Raw genomic sequence first — 27482 nt, 5'->3', positions numbered from 1 at the left:
ATTGAATAGCTTGTTAGAATTCACAGATAAATTGGTCCACATGGAAAACTAAAGGCATAGAAAAACATAAATGACTTAGTAGTAGAAAATACAGCATTCAAATATAATTGTGGATTGACCAATGTAAGTATTTTCAAATACATGCAACTTAATAGTTTTTTATCACAAAATGTTGATTTTGACATTTTTTGGACATCTGAGCAATCTTGCCGGAATCCTATTTGAGACAGAAAAGGATATCTCTTTAAACTATTGGAACCAAGACTTAAAAATAACTGATATTGGCATAAGATGGAGGGAATGTTGGAACATAACTAATGAAATTACAGTTAACTAAAATGTATGCTTAATCCAGTATAAACACATGTATAGAATTATGCAAGAGATACAATTTACAAATTCTACAGCACAACGGCAGAGTCATGTCTTAAGTGTAAAACTATCATTGACTCAATAATCCATGCCTTCTGGGAATGTTATAAAGTCCAAAAGTTATGGGCGGAGGTAGAAAGTTGGCAGTATTACAAAGTAGATGAACTTTTAATCCTTCTGTCTGCATATTTCAAGACATGGCATATGAGATTTTTTATTGTATTTATTTTATTTAACCTTTATTTAACTAGGCAAGTCAGTTAAGAACAAATTCTTATTTACAATGATGGCCTACCCCAGCCAAACCTGAACCCGGACAACGCTGGGCCAATTGTGCCCCGCCCTATGGGACTCCCAATCACGGCTGGTTGTGATACAGCCTGGAATCGAACCAGGGTCTGCCTTAGATGCTGCGCCACTCGGGAGCCCAATGGATTTGACGATACTTTTCTTGTCAATCATCTTGAAAAAATGTATACTTAAAAACTGGAAATCTACCAATGCGCAGTCATTAACACAATAGAAAGCTTGAATGCTTTATTATGTAAATATTGAAAGTGTGTGGGCGAAGGAGAGAAATGAAATGGTGCAGTTTGAGGCCATGTGGCGGAGAAGGATGTGGGCGCTGGAGAGGGGGTTATAGGCATATGGGTCTGGGCAGGTGTGATGTAGTGGACGTTTGTGTGATGTTGAGGTTAGTATGTGTATGTTTTGTATTGTGTAAAAAATGTAATTAAATATTTAAACAACAAAACTAACTCAACTTACGTCAAGGTCTTTAGGCTTGCTGCATACGGGGATGTCAGAGAATTTAAGAATTTCTACTTTGCTGCAGTAACTGTTTTATATTGCCAATGCTTTGCTTATTGGAGTTATGTGCATTGAAAGTTTTATGGGAGCACTGGTTTGTTTCCTGCTCTCATGTTTTACTTCCTCTTTGACACACATGATATTTCCATTCTTTATTGTTATATCCAGATTTATGTGTTGTACACATACTCTATAACATCTTTTTTTTATTCAGCAGTTATGTCCTATGAGAGGTACGCTTTTACAAAAAAGGTGTCCCCATAGAAGAACCCTTTTTGGTTTCAGGTAGAACTCTTTTGGGTTGCATGTAGAAACCTCTTTTTTTCACTTTTATTTAACCAGGTAGGCCAGTTGAGAACAAGTTCTCATTTACAACTGCGACCTGGCCAAAATAAAGCAAAACAGTGCCCACACAAACAACACAGCGTTACACATTGGATAAACAAAACGTACAGTCAATAACACAATAGAAAAGTCTATATACAGTGTGTGCAAATGTAGTAAGATTAGGGAGGTAAGGCAATAAACAGGCCATAGTGGCGAAATAATTACAATTGAGCAATTATACACTGGAGTGATAGATGTGCAGAAGATGAATGTGCAAGTAGAGATACTGGGGTGCGAAGGAGCAAAAAATAAATAACAATACGGGGATGAGGTAGTTGGGTTGTGTACAGGTGCAATGATCGGTAAGCTGCTCTGACAGCTGTTGCTTAACCCTCCCGCTGCCCTCGGGTCATTTTGACCCAACCTGACACTGTGTTGTCCTCGGGTCATTTTGACCCCACACAGTGTTGACCCTCCCGCTGTCCTTGGGTCATTTAGACCCGACACTGTGACCCGGCACTGTCTTGATTAACCCTCCCGCTGACCTCGGGTCATTTTGATCCAACCCGACACCCAACCCGACACTGTGTTGTCCTCGGGTCATTTTTACCCCACACAGTGTTGACCCTCCCACTGTCCTTGGGTCATTTTGATCCGACACTGTGACCCGGCACTGTGTTGATTAAAGTTAGTGAGGGAGATATAAGACTCCAGCTTCAGTGATTTTTGCAATTCGTTCCAGTCATTGGCAGCATAAAACTGGAAGGAAAGGCGGCCAAAGGAGGAGTTGGCTTTGGGGATGACCAGTGAAATATACCTGCTGGAGCATGTGATACGGGTAGATGCTGCTATGGTGACCAGTGAGCTGAGATAAGGCGGGGCTTTACCTAGCAAAGACTTATAGATTACCTGGAGCCAGTGGGTTTGGCGACGAATATGAAGCGAGGGCCAGCCAACAAGAGCATACAGGTCGCAGTGGTGGGTAGTATATGGAGCTTTGGTGACAAAACGGATGGCACTGTGATAGACTATATCCAATTTGCTGAGTAGAGTGTTGGAGGCTATTTAGTAAATGACATCGCCGAAGTCAAGGATCGGTAGGATAGTCAGTTTTACGAGGGTATGTTTGGCAGCATGAGTGAGAATGCTTTGTTGCGAAATAGGAAGCCGATTCTAGATTTGATTTTGGACTGAAGATAATGTGAGTCTGGAAGGAGAGTTTACAGTCTAACCAGACACCTAGTTACATATTCTAAGTCAGAACCGTCCAGAGTAGTGATGCTAGACGGGCGAGCGGGTGCAGGCAGCGATCGGTTGAAGATCATGCATTTAGTTTTACTTACATTTAAGAGCAGTTGGAGGCCAAGGAAGGAGTGTTGTATGGCATGGAAGCTTGTCTGGAGATTTGTTAACACAGTGTCCAAAGAAGGGCCAGAAGTATACAGAATGGTGTCTTCTGCGTAGAGGTGGATCAGAGAATCACCAGCAACAAGAGCGACATCATTGATGTATACAGAGAAGAGAGTCGGCCCGAGAATTGACCCTGTGGCACCCCCATAGAGACTGCCAGAGGTCCGGAGAACAGGCCCTCCGATTTGACACACTGAACTCTATCAGAGAAGTAGTTGGTGAACCAGGCGAGGCAGTCATTTGAGAAAACAAGGCTGTTGAGTCTGCCGATAAGAATGCAGTGATTGACAGAGTCGAAAGACTTGGCCAGGTCGATGAAGACGGCTGCATAGTATTGTCTATAATTGATGGCGGTTATGATACCGTTTAGGACCTTGAGCGTGGCTGAGGTGACCAGATTGCATAGCGGAGAAGGTAAGGTGGGATTCGAAATAGTCGGTGATCTGTTTGTTAACTTGGCTTTTGAAGACTTTAGAAAGGCAGGGTAGGATAGATATAGGTCTGTAACAGTTTGAGTCTAGAGTGTCTCCCCCTTTGAAGAGGGGGATGACCGTGGCAGCTTTCCAATCTTAAGGAACCTCAGATGATACGAAAGAGAGGTTGAACAGACTAGTAATAGGGGTTGCAACAATTGCGGGGGATAATTTTAGAAAGAGAGGGTCCAGATTGTCGAGCCCGGCTGATTTGTAGGGGTCCAGATCTTGTAGCTCTTTCAGAACATCAGCTATCTGGATTTGGGTGAAGGAGAAATGGGGGAGGCTTGGGCAAGTTGCTGTGGGGGGTGCAGAGCTGTTGACCGGGGTAGGGTTAGCTAGGTGGAAAGCATGGCCAGCCATAGAAAAATGCTTATTGAAATTCTCGATTATCGTAGATTTATCAGTGGTGACAGTGTTTCCTAGCCTCAGTGCTGTGGGCAGCTGGGAGGAGGTGCTCTTATTCTCCATGGACTTTACAGTGTCCTAGAACTTTTTGGAGTTTGTGCTACAGGATGCAAATTTCTGTTTGAAAAAGCTAGCCTTTGCTTTCCTAACTGCCTGTGTGTATTGGTTCCTAACTTCCCTGAAAAGTTGCATATCGCGGGGGCTATTCGATGCTAATGCAGTACGCCACAGGATGTTTTGTGCTGGTCAAGGGCAGTCAAGTCTGGAGTAAAGGGCTATATCTGTTCTTTGTTCTACATTTTTTGCTTGTTACATTTCATGCTTATTTAAGATGGTGAGGAATTCACTTTTAAAGAATAACCAGGCATACTCTATTGACAGGATGAGGTCAATATCCTTCCAGGATACCCGGGCCAGGTCAATTAGAAAGGCCTGCTTGCTGAAGTGTTTTAGGGAGCGTTTGACAGTGATGAGGGGTGGTCGTTTGACCATGGACCCATTATGTACGCAGGCAATGAGGCAGTGATCACTGAGATCCTGGTTGAAGACAGCAGAGATGTATTTAGAGGGCAGGTTGGTCAGGATGATATCTATGAGGATGCCCGTGTTTACAGATTTAGGGTTGTACCTGGTAGGTTCCATGATAATTTGTGTGAGATTGAGGGCATCTAGCTTAGATTGTAGGATGGCCGGGGTGTTACGCATATCCCAGTTTAGTTCACCTAACAGTACAAACTCTGAAGATAAATGGGGGGCAATCAATTCAGATATGGTGTCCAGGGCACAGCTGGGGGCTGAGGGGGGTCTATAACAAGCGGCAACAGTGAGAGACTTATTTCTGGAAAGGTGGATTTTTTTAAGTAGAAGCTCGAACTGTTTGGGCACAGACCTGGATAGCATGACAGAACTCTGCAGGCTATCTCTGCAGTAGATTGCAACTACACCCCCCTTTGGCAGTTCTATCACAGGGAAACACCACGATCCTGGTTGTTGTGGATCGTTTCTCTAAGTCCTGCCGTCTCCTTCCTCTGCCCGGTCTCCCTACGGCCCTACAGACTGCGGAGGCCTTGTTTACGCACGTCTTCCAGCACTATGGGGTGCCTGAGGATATAGTGTCTGATCGGGGTCCCCAGTTCACGTCGTGGGTCTGGAGGGCGTTCCTGGAACGTTTGGGGGTCTCGATCAGCCTTACCTCAGGTTTCCACACCGTGAGTAACGGGCAGGTGGAAAGAGTTAACCAGGATTTCTGGTGCTGCACCAGAAAACCAGAGCAGACCATCACCGCAGTGAGGCACCGGTGTTCGCACTGGGGGACCGGGTCTGGCTCTCGACCCGAAACCTGCCCTGCCGGAAGCTGGGGCCGCGGTTTGTGGGGCCATTTAAAGTCCTGAGGAGACTGAATGAGGTTAGTTACAGGTTACAACTTCCCCCCGATTACCGTATTAACCCCTCGTTCCATGTGTCTCTCCTCAGGCCGGTGGTGGCTGGCCCGCTCCAGGAGTCTGAGGTGCGGGAGGTTCCTCCGCCCCCTCGTATTCTGTCCACTCTATACTGGATTCGAGATGTCGGGCGAGGGGCCTTCTGTACCTCATGGAGTGGGAGGGGTACGGTCCGGAGGAGAGATGCTGGGTTCCGGTGGAGGACGTGTTGGACCCTTCAATGCTGCGGGAGTTCCACCGTCTCCGTCCGGATCGCCCTGCACCTCGCCCTCCAGGTTGTCCCCGAGGCCGGTGTCGGTGCGCTGCTGGAGCCGCGCGTCAAGGGGGGGGTGCTGTCACGACTTCCGCCGAAATCGGTTCCTCTCCTTGTTCGGGCGGCGTTCGGCGGTCGACGTCACCGGTCTTCTAGCCATCGCAGATCCACCTTTCATTTTCCAGTTGTTTTGTCTTGTTTTCCCACACACCTGGTTTACATTTCCCTCATTACTTGTCGTGTATTTAACCCTCTGTTCCCCCCATGTCTGTGTGTGAAATTGTTCGTTACGTTTATTGTGTGACGCGCCAGGCTGGTATTGTTTTGAACCTGTGGTATTGTTTTGAACCCGTTGTATTTTATTGTTGTACATTATTTTGTGTGACTAGGGCGCTATTCGCTTTTGCCTTTGGCTGGAGTGTTGTGACGCTGTTGCATCCAACTGTTTTGCTTCTGCCAATTAAAGTGTGCCTGTTCACTCATCTCTGCTCTCCTGCACCTGACTCCAGTTGACCAGTTGCGCACACAGTCTGACAGGTGTATGTAAACTTCCGACTTCAACTGTATGTAAGAATTCTAGAGATAGGCTCAAAGTTTTCTAAAGAGACGAAACAGAAAGCATTTAACACTTGTACACTACTGGTTTTCTACAGTTTTCAGTATTGGGATGAAAAATATATATTCTGCTGACAGATGTTCGCATTGGTTAATACTTAAATATCTTGAATAAATATAATCCAATGAGTTGCTTGTCATAAACTCAATATAGATCCATCTCTATGGAGTGGTTACATGTTGAGACTGAAACTACAATCCCATGTGATCATACACTATGGTATATTTAGAGGCTACCAGGACAAGTTATTGCAGCAGTATCCCTCTGTAAAGCAAGAAGACATTTTATGGACATAAGTTTTTTTATTTCTTTCACACCTCAGAAATCTGATAATATACAGATATTATCGGGGTCTTTATTTTTATTTTCAAGAATAAGAGTTTGATGGAGGATGTGAATTAGTTTAGTCCAAGCCTACACAGAATCAAATGATTCACAATTTAATTCATTCACATCCATACAGGAGCCTTGTCAGGACTAAGAATTGCTGCATTGAACTATGGAAGAAAAGTAACAAAATCTATGGAGAACACAACCCAAGTCAAGTTCTTTTATCTTTTTGGCTTACAAGAGACATTTAACAACAAATCTGTCTATTTTACCTTGTCTCTTATCACATACCTTCTCATCATCACTGTGAATCTGACTCTGATCATAACAATCATTCAGGTGAAAGGTCTCCATGAGCCAATGTATATCTTTCTGTGTAGTTTATGTGTCAATGGATTGTATGGAACCGCTGGTTTCTACCCCAAGTTGTTACTGGACCTTCAGTCAGATGTTCAGGTGATATCTTATGGTGGATGTTTGACTCAAGCCTATGTAACATACACATCTGTCATGTGTGAAATTTCTATTCTAACAGTGATGTCTTACGACAGGTATGTGGCAATATGCAGACCATTACTATACCATACCATTGTGACAAATTCAACTGTTAGAAAGTTACTCTTATTTTCTTGGTGTTATCCTTTATTTATATCACTGATAACAGTTACTTTAACTGCCAGACTACCTTTGTGTGGATCGCGCATTGATAAACTCTTCTGTGACAATGTGTCTATAGTAAACCATTCATGTTTACCCATAACCATCAATCGGATTTGGGGCTATTGTATAATAGTGGTTCAAGTTTTACAGGTACTTCTCATTGCCTTTTCTTACTGTCAGATTGTAAGGACTTGTGTAAAGTCAGCTAAGGGAAGGATTAAGTTCACACAGACCTGTGTGCCACATTTAATAACAATGGTTATTTTCATCACAGTGACCCTATTTGACACTTTGCAAGGGTGGAATAGTAGTGTAAATATTACTCTAAATATGCGTAATGCAATGGCTGTACAATTCCTTGTTATACCACCTGTCTTAAACCCTGTCATATATGGACTTAACCTCCAGCAGATTCAATGGGCAGTTTTTAGAAAGTGTAATCCACATAAAATCATTGATATGAAATGTTAGTTACATGATTGTACACACCAGTGAGACTTCCTGATATCAGAAGTCAACCAAATTAAAAGTAAAATCTGCCAAAACTGTTGCAAGGTTAAATGGCCCCCAATTTCTTGATATCTATCGCCCTCTTCTGGGAAAGTGATTTACAAATATTCCAAGAATATAGTAATTGTAGTACACTTCAGAGGGTGAATGGGCAAGACACAAAATGTAAGTACCTTTGAACTGGGTATGGTAGCAGGTGCCAGGTGCACTGGTGTGTGTCAAGAACAGTTTCCCATTTAGAATATACACTGAGTTTACAAAACATTAGGAACACATTCCTAATATTGAGTTGCACCCATTTCAAAGGCACTTACATTTTGTGTCTTGCTCATTCACCCTCTGAAAGGCACACATACACAGTTTATTTCTCAATTGTCTCAAGGCTTAAAATATATTTTTAACCTGTCTCCTCCCTTTCATCTACATTGATTGAAGTGGATTTAAGAAGTGACATCAATAAGGGATCATAGCTTTCACCTGGATTCACCTGGTCAGTCTATGTCATGGAAAGAGCAGGTGTTTTTTAATGTTTTGTATACTCATTGTATCCTCATATTATGTAAAAAAGGATGGTCTATATTAATGTTCTGAAAATTCAAAATTTTGTAATTTATTGAAAATGAAATACAGAAATATCTCACTCACATAAGTATTCAATTCATGTTAGAATCACATTTGGCAGCAATTACAGCTGTGAGTCTTTCTAGGTAAGTCTCTAAGAGCTTTACACACCTGGATTGTACAATATTTGAACAACCTTAAAATTCGGTCAAGTTCGTTGTTGATCGTTGCTTGACAGCTATTTTCAAGTCTTGCCATAGATTTTCAAGCCAATTTAATTCAAAACTGTAACTAGGATACTTAGGAACATTCAATGTCATCTTGATAAGAAACTCCAGTGTATATTTGACCTTGGTTTTATGTTATTGTCCTCCTGGAAGGTGAATCTGTCTCCCAGTTTCTGTTGGAAAGCAGACTGAACCACGTTCAGGATTTTGCCTGTGCTTAACTCTATTCCATTTATTTTTATCCTAAAAACGCTGTAGTCCTTGCAGATGACAAGCATACCCATAACGTAAGTGTAGTAACCTGGTATATTTATGTTTACCAATAGATGGCAGTATTGACTCAAGACGGGTTTGCTTTCCGCTAACCGTAGCCATGTCCTATGCCTGCCTATATAACCGTGATTTAAGAAAGCTTCAGGTAGCTTAAGCCAGGTGCATTAGAGAATGTTATTCTAAGTTACAATTAAATACTAAACTATACTTACGTCTAAGGATATTACATATTTGGTGATGAGGACAACTATGGAGGGACTGCGTTGGATTTTTTTGCCATTAATTTAACCGAGTGTTTGGCGTGCGACGCTGGATGTGAGACTCAAGTGAGTGGAAGATTCTGAATGATTTATTCCCTCAATACGGGTAGGACAAATTATTGACTGTGTGAGGGGAGAGAGAATCGGAAAAGATGGCTTTGGAAACAATAGGCTCGCTAGCACCATTTGATCCTATAAATCAGGAATGGGAGGAGTACTGTGAAATAATGGAACATTTCTTTGCTGCTAATGAAATAACTGATGCCGCTATACAGAAATCCATACTCATAAGCGTTGTCGGTGCACAGACGTACAGCTTAATAAGAAACCTGTTGAGCCCATGTAGGAGAGTTAAAAAGGTTATTCCATCAAACTTCTAATTATTAGAATAGTACACAACGCAGAACAGAACAACCAGGATTAGGGTCAGTGGCCCAAGCCCGCGAACAGGAATATTCCAAGTTCAGACAGAAGGGAGGAGTCAGATCGCTATGATCGCCAGGAACTTTACTTTTGGTGTCTATTTTTAATTGTTGCGCTACTGATGCTGCCTGTTGATGTTAGGTAGGCAGCTACGGGTTTTGTTTCATTAAATGTATTTTATTTCATCTGGGTGCTTGCGCCACCTACTATCACCCCGGTACTACCCGTAGCTCCCGTTCTCCTCATTCCGAGAAAACACTGAGAGAGAAACCATGACCATGGTTACTGAACAAAACCTTCGAAAAACCTTGACAAAGTACAGGCTCAGTGAGCACAGCCTTGCCATTGAGAAGGGTAGACACAGGAAAACCTGGCTCCCTGTAGAGGAAAGGCTGTGCAACCACTGCACAACAACCAAACCTGAGAAGGAGCTGCATTTCCTGACAAAATGTGAAAAATATAAAACAATTAGAGGGTGTCATTTCCCCAAATTTGAAACCCTTATTCAAGGTTTCAAAGACCTCTCTGATGAGAGTAGGCTACCCGTCCTGTTGGAGAAGGACGCAGAGAGCTGTGGGTTGGCAGCGCACTACATTGCTGCCTGCCATAAATTGAGGGACAGTGTCTGACAGACCAATCAACCTGCACATATACTCTACTGTATGCTTATTGTTATTGTTCAATGTATGGTTATTTTGACCCTTGGTTATTGCTGTTACTGTTGTCCCATTGACAATTTTGATTCTCATTATTTTCATATTGTAAATATCCAAAATTAGCTTTGGCAATATGTACATTGTTACGTCATGCCAATAAAGCAAATTGAATTGAATTGAGAAAGGTATGTGTTGCAGATTACTCCTTTGTAGATGTCCATAACGTGAAATAAATCAAACATCCCAAGGTTAATGCTGTAGATATTGTTATAAGGGAGTATGAAACTATTGAAACATGTAACTTTCAGAGTTTTATTGTTGTTATTAATATAGTTTACAGAGTGCTAAAAAAGTGCTGGTGTTGCTTGCTAGCATGCCTTTCTGTGATGCAGACGATTAGCTGAGCTGCAGACTGGTGCTGGCGTTGCATTATGGGAGATGTAGTTTGGTCCTCTAAGGTCTGAATGGGATGGAGGTGATTTCACGTTGTAACTTGTTTGGTTTGCAGTGTTTTTGTACATGAGTTGTTGTATTTTGGTACTGTCAACACTGAAAGTACCTAGCAATGTATTGGGGATGTGAGACAGGATATGTGTTTTACCTTTCTTCATGCTCCTGTATAGAACAACTTGTCAGATGGGGCATTGGAGACTGATGTGTTCCTGTCCTGTCTTTTCACAATACTATTGCAGGTGTGGTTCTATTGTCTAAGAATTAAGATTATACATGATTTGTATTAAGGACTGGGTATTATTTTATAGTATACATTATGGCTTTATGTATGAATGTGATTGTGTGAGTCCGAGATAACACAGAGAGAAAGAACAACTTGTCAGATGGTGCATTGGAGACTGATGTGTTCCTGTCCTGTCTTTTCACAATACTATTGCAGATCAACATAAAAGCCAAAAAGACAGCCGTGGTGTCGCTCTTCATTTCTTGGTTCTCCTGTGGTACATATAAAACCCGCTACACCCAGATAAACCAGGAGAAAAGTCATTCATAGATCTAGTTGATCTATTAAAAAATCACTTCAACCCCAAACCCAGTGAGAGAGTACAAAGATTCAAGTTTGATTCACGCATGAGAAAACCAACCGAATCAGTGGGGGTATATGTGGCTGTTGAGAGAAATAGCATTGGACTGTAACTATGGGAGTACATTATCGCAAATGCTACGCGATCGGCTGGTGTGTGGGATTAATGATGACAGGATACAAATATGCTTTAGAAATGCACAGGATTTACAGGCAACAGGCGCAACTGCGTGCCATACAGTAAAAGACAGTGGTCTGAGCTCGTTGAATTTCAAAGAACGGAAAGCCGTGGGGCAGCAGCCAATAGAGACTATCATTGCAAAGGCAAACACGCAGCGTTTGACTGTAAATTCAAACATGAAAAATGTTATGCATGTGGATAGGCCACATTGCGAGGGCGTGCCGCAATAAAAAAAAGCCACGGGCTGCCGAAAAGAAAACGGACAGAAAACCGTACCTCCAGACTCTCTAGCTACCGCTCTAATCAAGTGATTGAAAGTGAGTGCGCAGACGCAGAGCAAGCATTATCAATGTACAGTGTACAGGGGGCGAATATGAAGAAGGGGAAGCCTTTCATTGTGGAAATGGGAATAAATGTATTTAAGGTACCGTTTGAACTAGACACAGGATGTAGTGTCACACTGATGAACAGGTCCCAATTCTATATGAAGTGAAAAAACATTGAAGTACCTAAACTGAGAGATACCCCCATTAAACTCAAAACGTACACAGGGGAGAAGATCACTGCGATTGGAGTTGCTGATGTTCAAGTGGAATATCAAGTACAGAAGAAAAGTCTGCCTCTCTTAGCAGTGGCTCTGACTGCCTCTCTGCGGATCCAAGATGGCCTAGCAGTGAAGACGTGTTTTTGTTCGTCCTCTCGTGTACTTTGTATTTTTCTTATTTTTTGTATATATTTCAATTTTATTTTCACTCTTTTTCCATTTTAATTCGATTATACCTTCCGGTAACCTGCCTCACCCAATGTGATACGGAATCGCTATTATTTTTAATTTTAGAACACATTCAAGAACCACCAGAAGCTAATTAGCTACAAGCTATTTAGGCATTGTTAGCCAATGCTAGCGGCTTTTACCTTCTGCACAGATACCAGCCCTGTATTTAGCCTGGATAATAACCTGTTTTTAGCCCGGTTAATACTCGCAAATCTGCCAGTATTAGACTGTCTCTCCACTACAACGCCGGTTTCCTGCCGTAATCCCTGGACCACTACTTCTGATCTTCACAGCTAGCTAGTGGCTAACGCCCCTGCCACAAAGCTAGCACCAGTTAGCCGTGAGCCAGGCGCATCTCCCGGCTAGCAAACTAAATTCTACAATACCTCTTTCGCCTTCTGCCTTGGATCCTCTGTCGACACAGCGCCCCGCCGCACCACCACGACTGGTCTGCCGACGAATACTCCATCCGCTGTGCCTTCAACCGGCCTCCGTCGGAGCAGACGCTCCCACTAGCCCTGGGCTACTAACTTTAAACGCCGTTTCGCCCGCGTGCTAGCGTAGTGGCGACTACTCCGCGGCTTCCCTGTTCCATCTACTGCTGCCCCCTACTCCATTCTGTTTATTTTTTATCTGTCGGCCCCAGCCGCGAACTCAGGCTCTGGGTGTAATTAATTCGAACACCTCTCTGCGTAGTCATCGCCATTTTACCTGCTGTCGTTGTGTTAGCTGATTAGCTGTTGTTGTCTTAGCTAGCTCTCCCAATCAATACCTGCGATTACTTTATGCCTCACTGTATGTCTCTCTCAAATGTCAATATGCCTTGTATACTGTTGTTCAGGTTAGTTATCATTGTTTTAGTTTACAATGGAGCCCCTAGTTCCACTCTTCATACCTCTGACACCTCCTTTGTTCCACCTCCCACACATGCGGTGACCTCACCCATTATAACCAGCATGTCCAGAGATACAATCTCTCTTATCATCACCCGGTGCCTGGGCTTACCTCCGCTGTACCCGCACCCCACCATACCCCTGTCTGCACATTATGCCCTGAATCTAATCTACCACGCCCAGAAATCTGCTCCTTTTATTCTCTGTCCCCAATGCTCTAGGCGACCAGTTTTGATAGCCTTTAGCCGCACCCTCATCCTACTCCTCCTCTGTTCCTCGGGTGGTGTGAAGGTAAACCCAGGCCCGGCATGTCCCCAGGCACCCTCATTTGTTGACTTCTGTGATCGAAAAAGCCTTGGTTTCATGCATGTCAACATCAGAAGCCTCCTCCCTAAGTTTGTTTTACTCACTGCTTTAGCACACTCTGCCAACCCTGATGTCCTTGCCGTGTCTGAATCCTGGCTTAGGAAGGCCACCAATTTTTTTTTAGATTTCCATACCCAACATTTTCCGTCAAGATAGAACTGCCAAAGGGGGAGGAGTTAGCCTGCAAAGTAATGTCATACTTTCCAGATCCATTCCCAAACAGTTCGAACTTCTAATTTTCAAAATGAATGTCTCCAGAAATAAGTCTCTCACTGTTGCCGCCTGCTACTGACCCCCCTCAGCTCCCAGCTGTGCCCTGGACACCATTTGTGAATTGATCGCCCCCCCATCTAGCTTCAGAGTTTGTTCTGTTAGGTGACCTAAACTGGGTTATGCTTAACACCCCGGCAGTCCTACAATCTAAACTAGATGCCCTCAATCTCACACAAATCATCAAGGAACCCACCAGGTACAACCCTAAATCCGTAAACATGGGCACCCTCATAGACATTATCCTGACCAACTTGCCCTCCAAATACACCTCTGCTGTCTTCAATCAAGATCTCAGCAATCACTGCCTCATTGCCTGTATCCGCTACGGGTCCGCGGTCAAACGATCACCCCTCATCACTGTCAAACGCTCCCTAAAACACTTCTGCGAGCAGGCCTTTCTAAATGACCTGGCCCGGGTATCCTGGAAGGATATTAACCTCATCCCGTCAGTTGAGGATGCCTGGTCATTCTTTAAAAGTAACTTCCTCACCATCTTAGATAAGCATGCCCCGTTCAAAAAACGCAGAACTAAGAACAGATATAGCCCTTGGTTCACTCCAGACCTGACTGCCCTCGACCAGCACAAAAACATCCTGTGGCGGACTGCAATAGCATCGAATAGTCCCCGCGATATGCAACTGTTCAGGTCAGTCAGGAAAGCAAAGGCTAGCTTTTTCAAGCAGAAATTTGCATCCTGTAGCTCTAACTCCAAAAAGTTCTGGGACACTGTAAAGTCCATGGAGAACAAGAGCACCTCCTCCCAGCTGCCCACTGCACTGAGGCTAGGTAACACGGTCACCACCGATAAATCCAAGATAATCGAAAACTTCAACAAGCATTTCGCAACGGCTGGCCATGCCTTCCACCTGGCTACTCCAACCTTGGCCAACAGCTCCGCCCCCCCCCCCCCCCCCCCCCGCAGCTACTCGCCCAAGCGTCCCCAGCTTCTCCTTTACCCAAATCCAGATAGCAGATGTTCTGAAAGAGCTGCAAAACCTGGACCCATACAAATCAGCTGGGCTTGACAATCTAGACCCTCTATTTCTGAAACTATCCGGCGCCATTGTCGCAACCCCTATTACTAGCCTGTTCAACCTCTCGTTCATATCGTCTGAGATCCCCAAGGATTGGAAAGCTGCTGCGGTCATCCCCCTCTTCAAAGGGGGAGACACCCTGGACCCAAAACTGTTACAGACCTATATCCATCCTGCCCTGCCTATCTAAGGTCTTCGAAAGCCAAGTTAACCTGTTTGGGCTCAAGGGGCAGTATTGAGTAGCCAGATAAAAGGTGCCCATTTCAAAAAGGCCTCGTACTCAATTCTTGCTCGTACAATATGCATATTATTATTACTATTGGATAGAAAACACTCTCTAGTTTCTAAAACCGTTTGAATTATATCTGTGGGTGAAACAGAACTGGACTTAGAGCAATTTTCCTATGTGTATGTCAGAATGCAGAATTTTGCTGGCTGTTCTGAGACCTGTGTATTAATTTGCCTGTCCTCTATTGGTTGAGATGCACTGCATACGCCTTCCACTGGGTGTCAGCGAATAGGGAGAGTTGAAATGGAGTTTCTACGTAGTTCCCAAAGGTTATAAATTGCTTGGAACCGAAGTGTCCCATCTTTCCACTCTTCGCTCTGACGCAGGGAGGGTCTTGGCATGTCATTTTAGAAGCTCCCGTTTTAGCTCCTAGATATATCCGGCTCTGTTTTTATTCGATATAGGTGTTGAAGACATCGTAATGTTGTTATTTTAAACCGAATTATATCAGTTTATGTCAGTATATTGCGATTTTCGGGTATTTATTTTCGTGACGTTGTAGGAAGTTGGGTATCTCTGGCCCACATGGCTATTGTTTACTGCTAATTGCAACGTTGAAGACGACGTTCTCCAACCTAGCAACGATTCTTTTGGACAAAGGACACCTTTCCCAAGATTCTGATGGGAGTTCATCGAAAAGTAAGAACTATTTATGCTGATAATTCATTGTTCTGTTGAAAAATGTCAAATGCATAAGACGCCATTTCCTGCAGTGTAGCCTTGCGTTATCGCAGCCTGTATTGCGCAGTAAGGTTAATTTTAAAAATGTAATTCAGCGATTGCATTAAGAACTAATTTGTCTTTCAATTGCTGTCCAACCTGTATTTTTTTAGTCAAGTTTATGAATAGTTTTCGATAAGAATAGGTGCCTTTACAAGATGGCGCCGGACAGATTGCTTGACGTTATGGACACTATTCTCAGTGTATAAGCACGATTTGTGCCGCTAAATATGCACATTTTCGAACAAACTCTATATGCATTGTGTAATATGATGTTACAGGACTGTCATCTGAAGAATTCTGAGAAGGTTAGTGAAAAAATTAATATATTTTGGTGGTTTATACGTTATAGCTATTTTTGCCTTGAATCAATGCTGGTGTGATGTTTGCTATTGTGCTAAGCTAATATAACGCTATATTGTGTTTTCGCTGTAAAACACTTGATAAATCGGAAATATTGTCTGGAATCACAAGATGCCTGTCTTTCAATTGCTGTACACTATGTATTTTTCAGAAATGTTTTATGATGAGTATTTAGTTATTTGGCGTTGGTGTCTGTAATTTTTCTTTCTGCTTTCGGTGCAATTTCTGACTGTAGCTGCAATGTAAACTATGATTTATACCTGAAATATGCACATTTTTCTAACAAAACATATGCTATACAATAAATATGTTATCAGACTGTCATCTGATGAAGTTGGTTCTTGGTTAGTGGCTATTTATATCTTTATTTGGTCGAATTTGTGATAGCTACTGATGGAGTAAAAAACTGATGGAGTAAAAATAGTGGTGTCTTTTGCTAACGTGGTTAGCTAATAGATTTACATATTGTGTCTTCCCTGTAAAACATTTTAAAAATCGGACATGTTGGCTTGATTCACAAGATGTGTACCTTTCATCTGGTGTCTTGGACTTGTTAATGTGTGAAAGTTAAATATTAAAAAAAATATATATTTTGAATTTCGCGCCCTGCACTTTGAGCTGGCTGTTGTCATAAGTGTACCGACGTCGGGCTTGCACGCCAAACAGGTTAATAAACAGATCACTGACCATCTCGAATCCCACCGTACCTTCTCCGCTGTGCAATCCGGTTTCCGAGACGGTCACGGGTGCACCTCAGCCACGCTCAAGGTACTAAACGATATCATAACCGCCATCGATAAAAGACAGTACTGTGCAGCCGTCTTCATCGACCTGGCCAAGGCTTTCGATTCTGTCAATCACCATATTCTTATCGGCAGACTCAGTAGCCTCGGTTTTTCTGATGACTGCCTTGCCTGGTTCACCAACTACTTTGCAGACAGAGTTCAGTGTGTCAAATCGGAGGGCATGTTGTCCGGTCCTCTGGCAGTCTCTATGGGGGTACCACAGGGTTCAATTCTCGGGCCGACTCTTTTCTCTGTATATATCAATGATGTTGCTCTTGCTGCGGGCGATTCCCTGATCCACCTCTACGCAGACGACACCATTCTGTATACTTCTGGCCCTTCCTTGGACACTGTGCTATCTAACATCCAAACGAGCTTCAATGCCATACAACACTCCTTCCGTGGCCTCCAACTGCTCTTAAACGCTAGTAAAACCAAATGCATGCTTTCCAACCGTTCGCTGCCTGCACCCGCCCGCCCGACTAGCATCACCACCCTGGACGGTTCCGACCGAGAATATGTGGACATCTATAAATACTTAGGTGTCTGGCTAGACTGTAAACTCTCCTTCCAGACTCATATTAAACATCTCCAATCCAAAATCAAATCAAGAATCGGCTTTCTATTTCGCAACAAAGCCTCCTTCACTCACGCCGCCAAACTCACCCTAGTAAAACTGACTATCCTACCGATCCTCGACTTCGGCGATGTCATCTACAAAATAGCTTCCAATACTCTACGCAGCAAACTAGATGCAGTTTATCATAGTGCCATCCGTTTTGTTACTAAAACACCTTATACCACCCACCACTGCGACCTGTATGCTCTAGTCGGCTGGCCCTCGCTACATATTCGTCGCCAGACCCACTGGCTCCAGGTCATCTATAAGTCCATGCTAGGCAAAGCTCCGCCTTATCTCAGTTCACTGGTCACGATAACAACACCCACCCGTAGCACGCGCTCCAGCAGGTATATCTCACTGATCATCCCAAAAGCCAACACCTCATTTGGCCGCCTTTCCTTCCAGTTCTCTGCTGCCTGTGACTGGAACGAATTGCAAAAATCGCTGAAGTTGGAGACTTTTATTTCCCTCACCAACTTTAAACATCGGCTATCTGAGCAGCTAAACGATCGCTGCAGCTGTACATAGTCCATCTGTAAACAGCCCACCCAATTTACCTACCTCATCCCCTTACTGTTTTTATTTATTTACTTTTCTGCTTTTTTGCACACCAGTATCTCTACTTGCACATGATCATCTGATGATTTATCACTCCAGTGTTAATCTGCTAAATTGTAATTATTCGCTCCTATGGCCTATTTATTGCCTACCTGCTCATGCCTTTTGCACACAATGTATATATACTCTTTTTTTCCCCTACTGTGTTATTGACTTGTTTATTGTTTACTCCATGTGTAACTCTGTGTTGTTGTCTGTTCACACTGCTATGCTTAATCTTGGCCAGGTCGCAGTTGTAAATGAGAACTTGTTCTCAACTAGCTTACCTGGTTAAATAAATGTGAAATTAAAAAAAAAAAAAAAGTGGTGGAAGGTACTGGCCCCAGCTTACTAGGGAGAGGGTGGTTGGAGGAAATAAAATTGAACTGGGATGAAATCAAACATGTCACCACTCACCACAGAGACATTGACACTGCAGAAGGTGCATTCAAAGCATGAGTGTGTTTTCAAAGAAGAGCTAGGGACATTAAAAGGGGTCCAAGCTACCATTCATGTTGCTGCTGCTGCCAGATTCTATAGGCCAAGATCAGTTCCATATGCCATGAAGCCTAAAGTGGATGTGGAAATTGACAGACTCTTAGCAGAAGATATAATTATACCTGTCAAGTTCTCTGAGTGGGCAACACCAGTTGTTCCCATACTAAAACCAGATGGTTCAATCAAATTATGTGGTGACTATAAGCTGACTGTAAATAGAGTTTCCTCTCTGGAGCAGTACCCCATACCCAATGTGGAGGGTTTGCTTTCAACGTTAACCGGAGGGCAACAGTTCACAAAACTGGACATGAGTCACGCATATCAGCAAGTGCTAATGGATAAATCTTCATAGAGGTACCTGACCATAAACACCCACAGAGGGATGTTTACCTATAAACGCTTACCTTTTGGGGTGTCTTCTGCACCAGCTATCTTCCAAAGAACCATGGCGGGAGTTCTGCAGGGGATACCCAAGGTAGCCGTTTACCTCGATGACATTCTTGTCATGGGAGTCACGAAGGAGGAACATCTCAGAAACTTGGGTGAAGTTTTGAGGAAGATGGAGGACACCGGTCTCCAGCTGAAGAGGAGCAAGTGTACACTGTTAGCTGATGAAGTGCAGGACCTAGGTCACAAGGTGGATGCCAAGGGGGTTCTTTCAGTGATACCCATCCCGGATCCGGGAGCATCCTCATCAAAAAAGCTGACTAGCATAGCCTAGCCTAACGGGACAGGGATATCATATAATATAATTTTCATGAAATCACAAGTCCAATACAGCGAATGAAAGATAAACATCTTGTGAATCCAGCCATCATTTCCGATTTTTAAAATGTTTTACAGCGAAAACACAATATGTATTTCTATTAGCTAACCACAATAGCCAAAGACTCAACCGCATATTTTCACCATGTTTCTACCGCATAGGTAGCTATCACAAAACCGACCAAATAGAGATATAATTAGTCACTAACCAAGAAACAACTTCATCAGATGACAGTCTTATAACATGTTATACAATACATTTATGTTTTGTTCAAAAAATGTGCATATTTGAGGTATAAATCATAGTTTTACATTGCAGCTACCATCACAAATAGCACCGAAGCAGCCAGAATAATTACAGAGAGCAACGTGAAATACCTAAATACTCATCATAAACATTTATGAAAAATACATGGTGTACAGCAAATGAAAGATAAACATCTTGTGAATCCTGCCAATATTTCCGATTTTTTAGGTGTTTTACAGCGAAAACACAATATATATTTCTATTAGCTCACTACAGTAGCCAAACACACAACGCAATTTACTCCCCGCAAAAATAGCTTGCATAAAACCGACAAAATAGACATAAAATTAATCACTAACCTTGAACAAATTCATCAGGTTATACAATACACTTATGTTTTGTTCGAAAATGTGCATATTTAGAGCTACAAATCCTGATTATACATTGTGAATACGTAGCATCGATTCACCAGAATCTCCAGAGATATTTTGGACACTCACCTAATCTGACCAAAGAACTCATCATAAACTTTACATAAAAATACTTGTTGTATGGCAAATGAAAGATACACTGGTTCTTAATGCAACCGCCGTGTTAGATTTTTTAAAATAACTTTACCATAACAAACAGCTTGCGTTATTGTGAGACAGCGCTCGCCAAAACGGCAGAGAATAGGAATCAACATTTTCCACAGAAATACGAAATAACATCATAAATTGTTCTTACTTTTGCTGAGCTTCCATCAGAATCTTGTACAAGGAGTCCTTGGTCCAGAATAAATCGTTGTTTGGTTTTAGAATGTCCTTTTCTTCTGTCGAATTCGCGCCACAATGCTAGCCAAGCTTGATAACGTTCCCATCTTCTCTCTACGCAAAGAACGGAAAACTCCAAAAGTCCCAATAAACGTTGAATAATCTGATAAAACTCGGTTGAAAAAACATACTTTACGATGTTATTATCACGTATAAAATAAAATCAGAGCCGGAGATATTCGCCGTGTAAACTGAACGCTTATCAGAAGAAAATATCGAGGTGCTTCGCGCGCCTTGGTAGACAAAGGAAATTCCTGACCTGCCACTCCAAAAGCTCTTATTCGACCTCAGATCAAGCTAGACACCCCATTCCACCTTCCACTGCCTGTTGACATCTAGTGGAAGGCGTATGAAGTGCATGTATATCGATAAATATAAGCCAGTTGAATAGGCAGGCCCTGAAACAGAGCCCCATTTTCAGAATTTTCACTTCCTGTCTGGAAGTTTGCTGCAAAATGAGTTCTGTTTTACTCACAGATATAATTCAAACAATTTTAGAAACTTGAGTGTTTTCTATCCAATAGTAATAATAATATGCATATTGTATGATCTAGAATAGAGTACGAGGCAGTTTAAATTGGGCACGATTTTCTCCAAAGTGAAAATAGCGCCCCCCTATTGACAAGAAGTTTTAAGGAAGGATGTGGCCTGGAAATGGTCAGAAAGACAGGAAGAAGCTTTTGCAAAGTCAAAGGTGTTACTGCCATCAGCTGAAGTGCTAGTGCACTACTCAGCAGACAGAGACCTCATCTTATCGTGTGATGCCTCATCGTATGGTGTGGGAGCGGTGCTATCACACCGGATGGAGAATGGTGCAGAGAAACCGGGTTCATGTCAAAAACAATTTCGCCAGCGGAGAAAAAGTACTCTCAGCTGGACAAGGAAGGACTGGCTGTCATAGTCGGAATACAGAGATTCCACAAGTACTTATACGGGGGAACATTCACTATTGTGACCGTCCATAAGCCTCTGATCTCTCTGTTCCATGAACAAAAGCCAGTACCACAAATGGTCTCTCCAAGAGTTCAACGATGGGCTGTGTGGCTCAGGGCCTACGAGTACAGAATAATTTACAAACCAGGTAGATACCATGGGAATGCTGATGCTCTGAGTAGGCTGCCCGTTCCAGAAATCATCATTCAGGAAGAAGAAAATGACCAGCTTTTGATGATTGATGTGTTGGATGATGCAACGGTGAACACAGCACAAATCAGGCAATGGACTTCAAAGGATGTGACGCTATCACAAGTGCATGCATTTATCCTGAATGGATGGCCTACAGTGACAGAGCTCATATCATGCCTTACTACGCTCGCCGCTTGGCCTTGAGTGTTCGAGATGGGTGTGTTCTGTGGGGTTCAAGAGTAGTTATCCCACCACAAGGGCGGGGTATGCTACTGAAGATGTTGCATCAGTCGCATCCAGGTATGTTGAGAATGAAAGGCCTAGCGAGGTCATATGTCTGGTGGCCAAAGATGGACCACGATGTGGAAAATGAGGTCAGCCGGTGTGCAGATTGTCAGAGTAACAGGAAGTTACCCCCCACCGCGCGATTACATCCATGGGAATGGCCAGAAAAACCATGATCACGACTACATGTGGACTACGCTGGACCTTTCCTAGGAAAAACGTTCCTTGTGCTGATTGATTCTTATTCAAAGCTGATGGATGTTTACCCCATGAACACGTCCACGTCGCACGCTACGATTGAGAAGTTGAGACAAAGCTTCAATGTTATGGGATTGCCTCAAATGTTGGTTAGCGACAATGCTACTTGTTTTACAAGTACTGAATTCCCAAGTTTCATGAAACAAAATGGAATTCAGTATGTAACGTCGGCCCCTTTTCACCCATCTTCAAACGGGTTAGTAGAACGTGCGGTTCAGACCTTGAAGGAGGGGATGAGGAAGATGAAATGGCCCAGCATTGAAACAAAGGTGTCAAGATTTTAGTTTTTCTACAGGATTACTCCTCAAGATACAACTGGGTTGTCACCTGCAGAAAGGTTGATGTCAAGGAGGTTAAGGTCACCTTGGATCTCATCAGACCAGACCTGAAAGTGAAAATACAACAAAGGCAATGGAATCAAAAATGTAATCATGACAACCGAGCCAAACTCAGAAGTTTCTCACCTGGAGATGATGTCTATACAATAAACTATGGGTTTGGTCCTAAATGGATTCCAGCTACCATTGAGGATTGCTCAGGACCAGTATCCTATACTGTGATCATCGGAAGTGGACAAGGACTAAGGAGACACGTGGATCAGATTTGAGCTCGAATTCCAGTTCCATCCGGGGATCTGGAACAATGCCTAAACGAGCAGGAACGGACATTGGAACGTTTCCCAGAGTTGCAGTTGGACAAACCACCTGAGATCAACAATGCTCAACTTCCTGAGATCACCACTCCGGGACGACCTACTCCAGTGAAGTCTCCACAAAAAGACTTTGTTTCACCATCAAGGGGTGAAGAGCTGGTGGCACCAGCTACAACACCTCTGAGGCGCTCTATTAGAGAGAGACGTCCGCAAGACTTTTTCAGATCCTAAAGGAGATCATGTTTGAAAAAATATAAATATGAAAATAGCATAGCTAAGAAAGGAATCAAGTTGTGTTATTAGCTTTAAAAGGGGGGGAATGTAGTAGCCTGGTATATTTGTTTACCAATAGATGGCAGTATTGACTCAAGACGGTGGTTTGCTTTCCGCTATTCGTAGGCATTTCCTATGTCTGCCTATATAACCGTGATATAAGAAAGCAGCAGGTAGCTTAAGCCACGTGCATTAGAGGATGTTATTCTAAGTTACAATTAAATACTAAACCGTACTTACGTGTCATGAGTCATAAATCTAAGAAGCCTCTAAGGATTCTACAATAATGCAGCCACCAACATGCTTGAAAATATGAAGGGTGGTCATCTATGACGTCAAATCCGATTCAAAAGTCGAACAGACACGAGATGGCTCGTGCGAGCAAGATGGAACATCATTGCGCAAGCAAACAATGAGTCGAGAGAAAGGAAATGTAGTCGAGTGAGCAGAGGATGGGTCCCGCAAGCACGCAGGCCAGTCGAGAGTGCGAATGAAACATGAGAGCTTGCAAGTGTGACTTTGAGCGAACAGAACATCATTGTCACATATCAAAAATAAAAATGTCTTAAACAGTACATATAGAACTGTAAGGAAAGATACATTATTTTAACGCAATAAATTGTCCATCAGCAATAGTCACTTGTCATTGTCAAGTTTTCACCCATTTAAAAAAAGTTGCTCTCACTCAAGTCTTAGCACCTTTGGGTTTGGATTTCAGGCTGATGGGGGCATGAAATCACTTTCACTGAAGTGATGGAAGAACGATCAAATTCCTGCCATCGGCCGGTCAAGTGTTGTGATTGGCTATTACGAGCCTTCTGTTTGTGATGGACTGCATGGCAGTCTTCAGCAGTAAGCGCCAAATGACTTGGGGAAATCCAGCAGCTTGATAATCCAATAAATTGAGAAAACAATTGTAATAGGTATACTATACCTTGAGTTGAGTGGAATCGACTTGTTAAAGCTAACCAGCAACATTTGTCTGTAAAACAAAAAGCACAGTCAGCTCTAGAAAACACCATAAAACGAGTCCACTAATTGAAAGCAGGAGCCAATATTTAAGGGATTGAGCCCAAGGACACACACACATGGCACATTCAGTACATACAGGTCGGAAAGTATTCAAACCCATTTTTTCACATTTTGTTATGTTACAGCTTTTTTCTAAAATTGATTAAATAGTTTTTTCCCCCTCATCAATCTGCACTTAATACCCTATAATGACAAAGCAAAAACAGGTTTTTAGAAATTATTGCTAAATTATAAATAAATAAACGGAAATATCACATTTACCTAAGTATTCTGACACTTTACTCAGTACCGTTGAAGCACCTTTGGCAGTGATTACAGCATTGAGCCTTCTTGCGTTGTCGCGCCCTGATCTGTTTCACCTGTCCTTGTGCTTGTCTCCACCCCATCCAGGTGTTGCCCATCTTCCCCATTATCCCCTATGTTTTTATACCTGTGTTCTCTGTTTGTCTGTTGCAAATTCAATTGTTCGTAGAACTTACCAGCATTCTTCCCATTGATCCTGTCTTGTCTTAGTTCCTGTTTTCTAGTTTTTCATGGCTTTGACCCATCTGCCTGCCCTGACCCTGAGCCTGCCTACCGTCCTGTACCTTTGCCCCACTATGCTGGATTACAGACCTCTGCCTGACCTGAGCCTGCCTGCAGAACATTGCATAGTCTGCATCTGGGTCTTACCTTAAATGTGATCGTACGAACTGGCAGTGACTGTCCCAGCAGAGTCGGACAAGATCCGCAACTCCCTCGCCTCCCAAGAAGCCATCATTGGAAGGTACGAGGAGTTGCTTCATGGTCTGATGGAAGGGTTCCAGGCCGTGGCCAAACGTCACGACCAAGCATTGGACACATAGCGGGGGCAATTCCGTGGGTTGTCTACTAGGCGTCTTACCACGACTGTAACCTCCCAGCTGCTCAGTAACCCAACTGGTAGCAGCGGCGTCAACCCGGTTTCCCGTGAACCCCGCTTCCCTCCCTCGGAGCGCTTCGATGGAGAGTCGGGCATCTGTCTTGCATTTCTCGCTCAGTGTTCCCTCGTCATGGAGCTGCAGCCTTCCTCCTTCCCCTCGAACCGCTCTAAGATAGCATACCTCATCACGCTGGTGTCGGGGAGGGCCCTCGCCTGGGCTACAGCCGTTTGGGAACAACAGTCGGCCGTATGCTTCACTCTGGAGGGATTCGTGGCGAAGGTGAAAAAAGTATTAGAGGCTCCGTTGTCTGGGAGAGAGGCTGCCCGGAAGTTACTCCAGCTTCAGCAGGACTCCCTCAGTGTGGCAGGTCTGATTGCAGTCCCAATCGCTCACTCAAGGATCCCACCTTGCATCTGATGAACTCCGGAAGTCCTCGGCGTCTACGTCCCCGAGAGGATCCGAGCTTACCCAAGTTCCTCCAAGAGCCTCTGAAGACTGCCGATTCACCCCTTCCCGAGCAAATGCAGCTCGGCAGGGCTAGGCTGTCCCCAGCTGAATGCTTACGCAGACTTGACACCCAGAGTTGTTTGTATTGTGGTACTGTCGGTCATTATGTGTCTACCTGTCGCTTTAAGAGACCTACCTCATTCGTTGGAGTGAGCACTCTGGTGGATCTTAAAGATACTTTTTCTTCTCCTCTTACTCACCCCCCTCTCCATGCCATCCTGCTGTGGGGCGACCAGTCCAAGTCTCTCCAGGTACTCATCGACTCGGGGGCTGTGAGTCTTATGGACGTTGCCCTGGCGTCCGAGCTGGGCATCCCCTCTCCATTCCCATGGATGTTAGAGCGCTGGACGGGCGCTCTATAGGCCGGGTCACCCACCACACCACCCCCATCAACCTACCAGTGTCAGGGAACCACAGCGAGATGATCCAATTCCTGCTAGTTGAGTCTGCAGGTTCCCGTGGTATTGGGATTCTCTTGGCTCCACTGACACAATCCCTCTATTGACTGGGCTACTGGTTCCATCGTTAGTGGGAGCTAATCCTGCCACACTCATTGCCTGAAGTCAGCTCTACCTGCCCAGGGATGTCTTTCTGGGGGCTTGGAAATTGACCCGGACCTCCCCGCCAGTCCCGTGGAGTACCAAGACCTCTGGGAGGGGTTCAGTAAGGCCTGGGCCACTTCACTTCCGCAGCACCAATCGGTATCCAAGAAGGTCAAGCCAGATGCGCTGGCACGCCACTATAGCCCCGCGGCCATACCCCCGGAGGCCGAGACCTTTCTCTCCTGCGCCAAGATCATTAGCCCCCCTGCTGTTCGTCCTCTGTTGCCCCGTACCCTCCGTATACTTCCTACCTTTCCTGTGTCTAGAATTAAAACCATGTCTTACAGCCCTTTGCCTCATTTTTCCTGTACCTTTTGCTGTGCTAACATAATTGCAAAAGGGTTTTCTAATGATCAATTAGCCTTTTAAAATTATAAACTTGGATTAGCTAACACAACGTGCCATTGGAACACAGGAGTGATGGTTGCTGATAATGGGCCTCTGTACGCCTATGTAGATATTCCATAAAAAATCTGCCGTTTCCAGCTACAATAGTCATTTACAACATTAACATTGTCTAAACTGTGTTTATGATCAATTTGATGTTATTTTAATGGACAAAAAATACTTTTCTTTCAAAAATAACAAACTTTTGAATGGTAGTGTATATAGATTTAGAATTTCCACAGATGTACAGTATGTACACTATGACGACTATAACCTACATTATAAATTATGCATGTAAGAGATGTGCAAAGAGCAATATGCAGTTCTGGAATGATGTGCAGAGTTCTAAGTCCATGGATGAATGGATCATCTTGGACCAGGTGGCCGGTTGGTGAGGGCCATGGCACAGAGGAAGAAACTATTCAGGTGGCGGGAGGTTTTGGTCGTGATTGACCTGAACCATTTGCCAGAGGGTAGTATTTTGAAGATGGGTAGAGCGGGTCGGTGATGATCTTTCCTACACTTTTTCTTGCCCTGAGTCGTGTAGGACCTCAATGGAGGGCAGGTGGCAGCCAATTACTTGATCTCAGCAGACCGGACAATCTGTTGCAGTGATGGAGGAGGTGAAGATGGACTCGATGATGGTTGTTTAGAACTGAATCAGTACACACAGCATTCAAAGGAGGACTGAGGACAAAACAACACCAAACGTTGCGCTGAGGAAAACAGATTTGTTTTATAATAATTGTCTATCATTACAGAATCTCAAATTATTTACATTTGGCATTGGAAGTTTAATTGAATACAGTCATTAATACAGCAGTCAAATCGCATAGGGAGTCTCATCAGATCAGATGTTATCAGCAAGCGAAAACCATCTGTGGAAAGAGCACAAGTTGAACAAAGATATATGTGCAAACAGAATGGATAATTTAATGTAAGTTTCCACCTAAAACAATGACATGAGCTCTGTCCTAATTCATCTCTGCTCAACTCCCCACTTCCTCTACTTGCATCCTTCTCAAAATCCATTGGAGGAGGTCTAAAGTCAGGCACCTTCGGTCACCTCCTCCAATGTGGTTTTAGAAGGAGGTGCGATCGTCAGAATTTGCTTCCAAAGCTCTGTCTATGAATTTGAGAGTGCTTACATTTCTCCAGCCCCATGCCCCAGCTTTTTACTGAAACAGGGGCGGGG

The 27482-nt window shown here is 43.6% G+C and overlaps 1 pseudogene; it reads left to right on the top strand.

The window, feature by feature from the left end:
• The first annotated feature begins 6630 nt into the window (after nucleotides 1-6630).
• LOC120018599 overlaps nucleotides 6631-27482 on the top strand; it is a 38537-nt pseudogene continuing 17685 nt past the window's right edge.

Source organism: Salvelinus namaycush, chromosome 23 (assembly GCF_016432855.1).
Source record: "Salvelinus namaycush isolate Seneca chromosome 23, SaNama_1.0, whole genome shotgun sequence".
Lineage (NCBI taxonomy): Eukaryota > Metazoa > Chordata > Actinopteri > Salmoniformes > Salmonidae > Salvelinus > Salvelinus namaycush.
The sequence above is the reverse complement of the archived record's forward strand: the minus strand, read 5'-3'. Positions and strand labels throughout refer to the sequence as shown.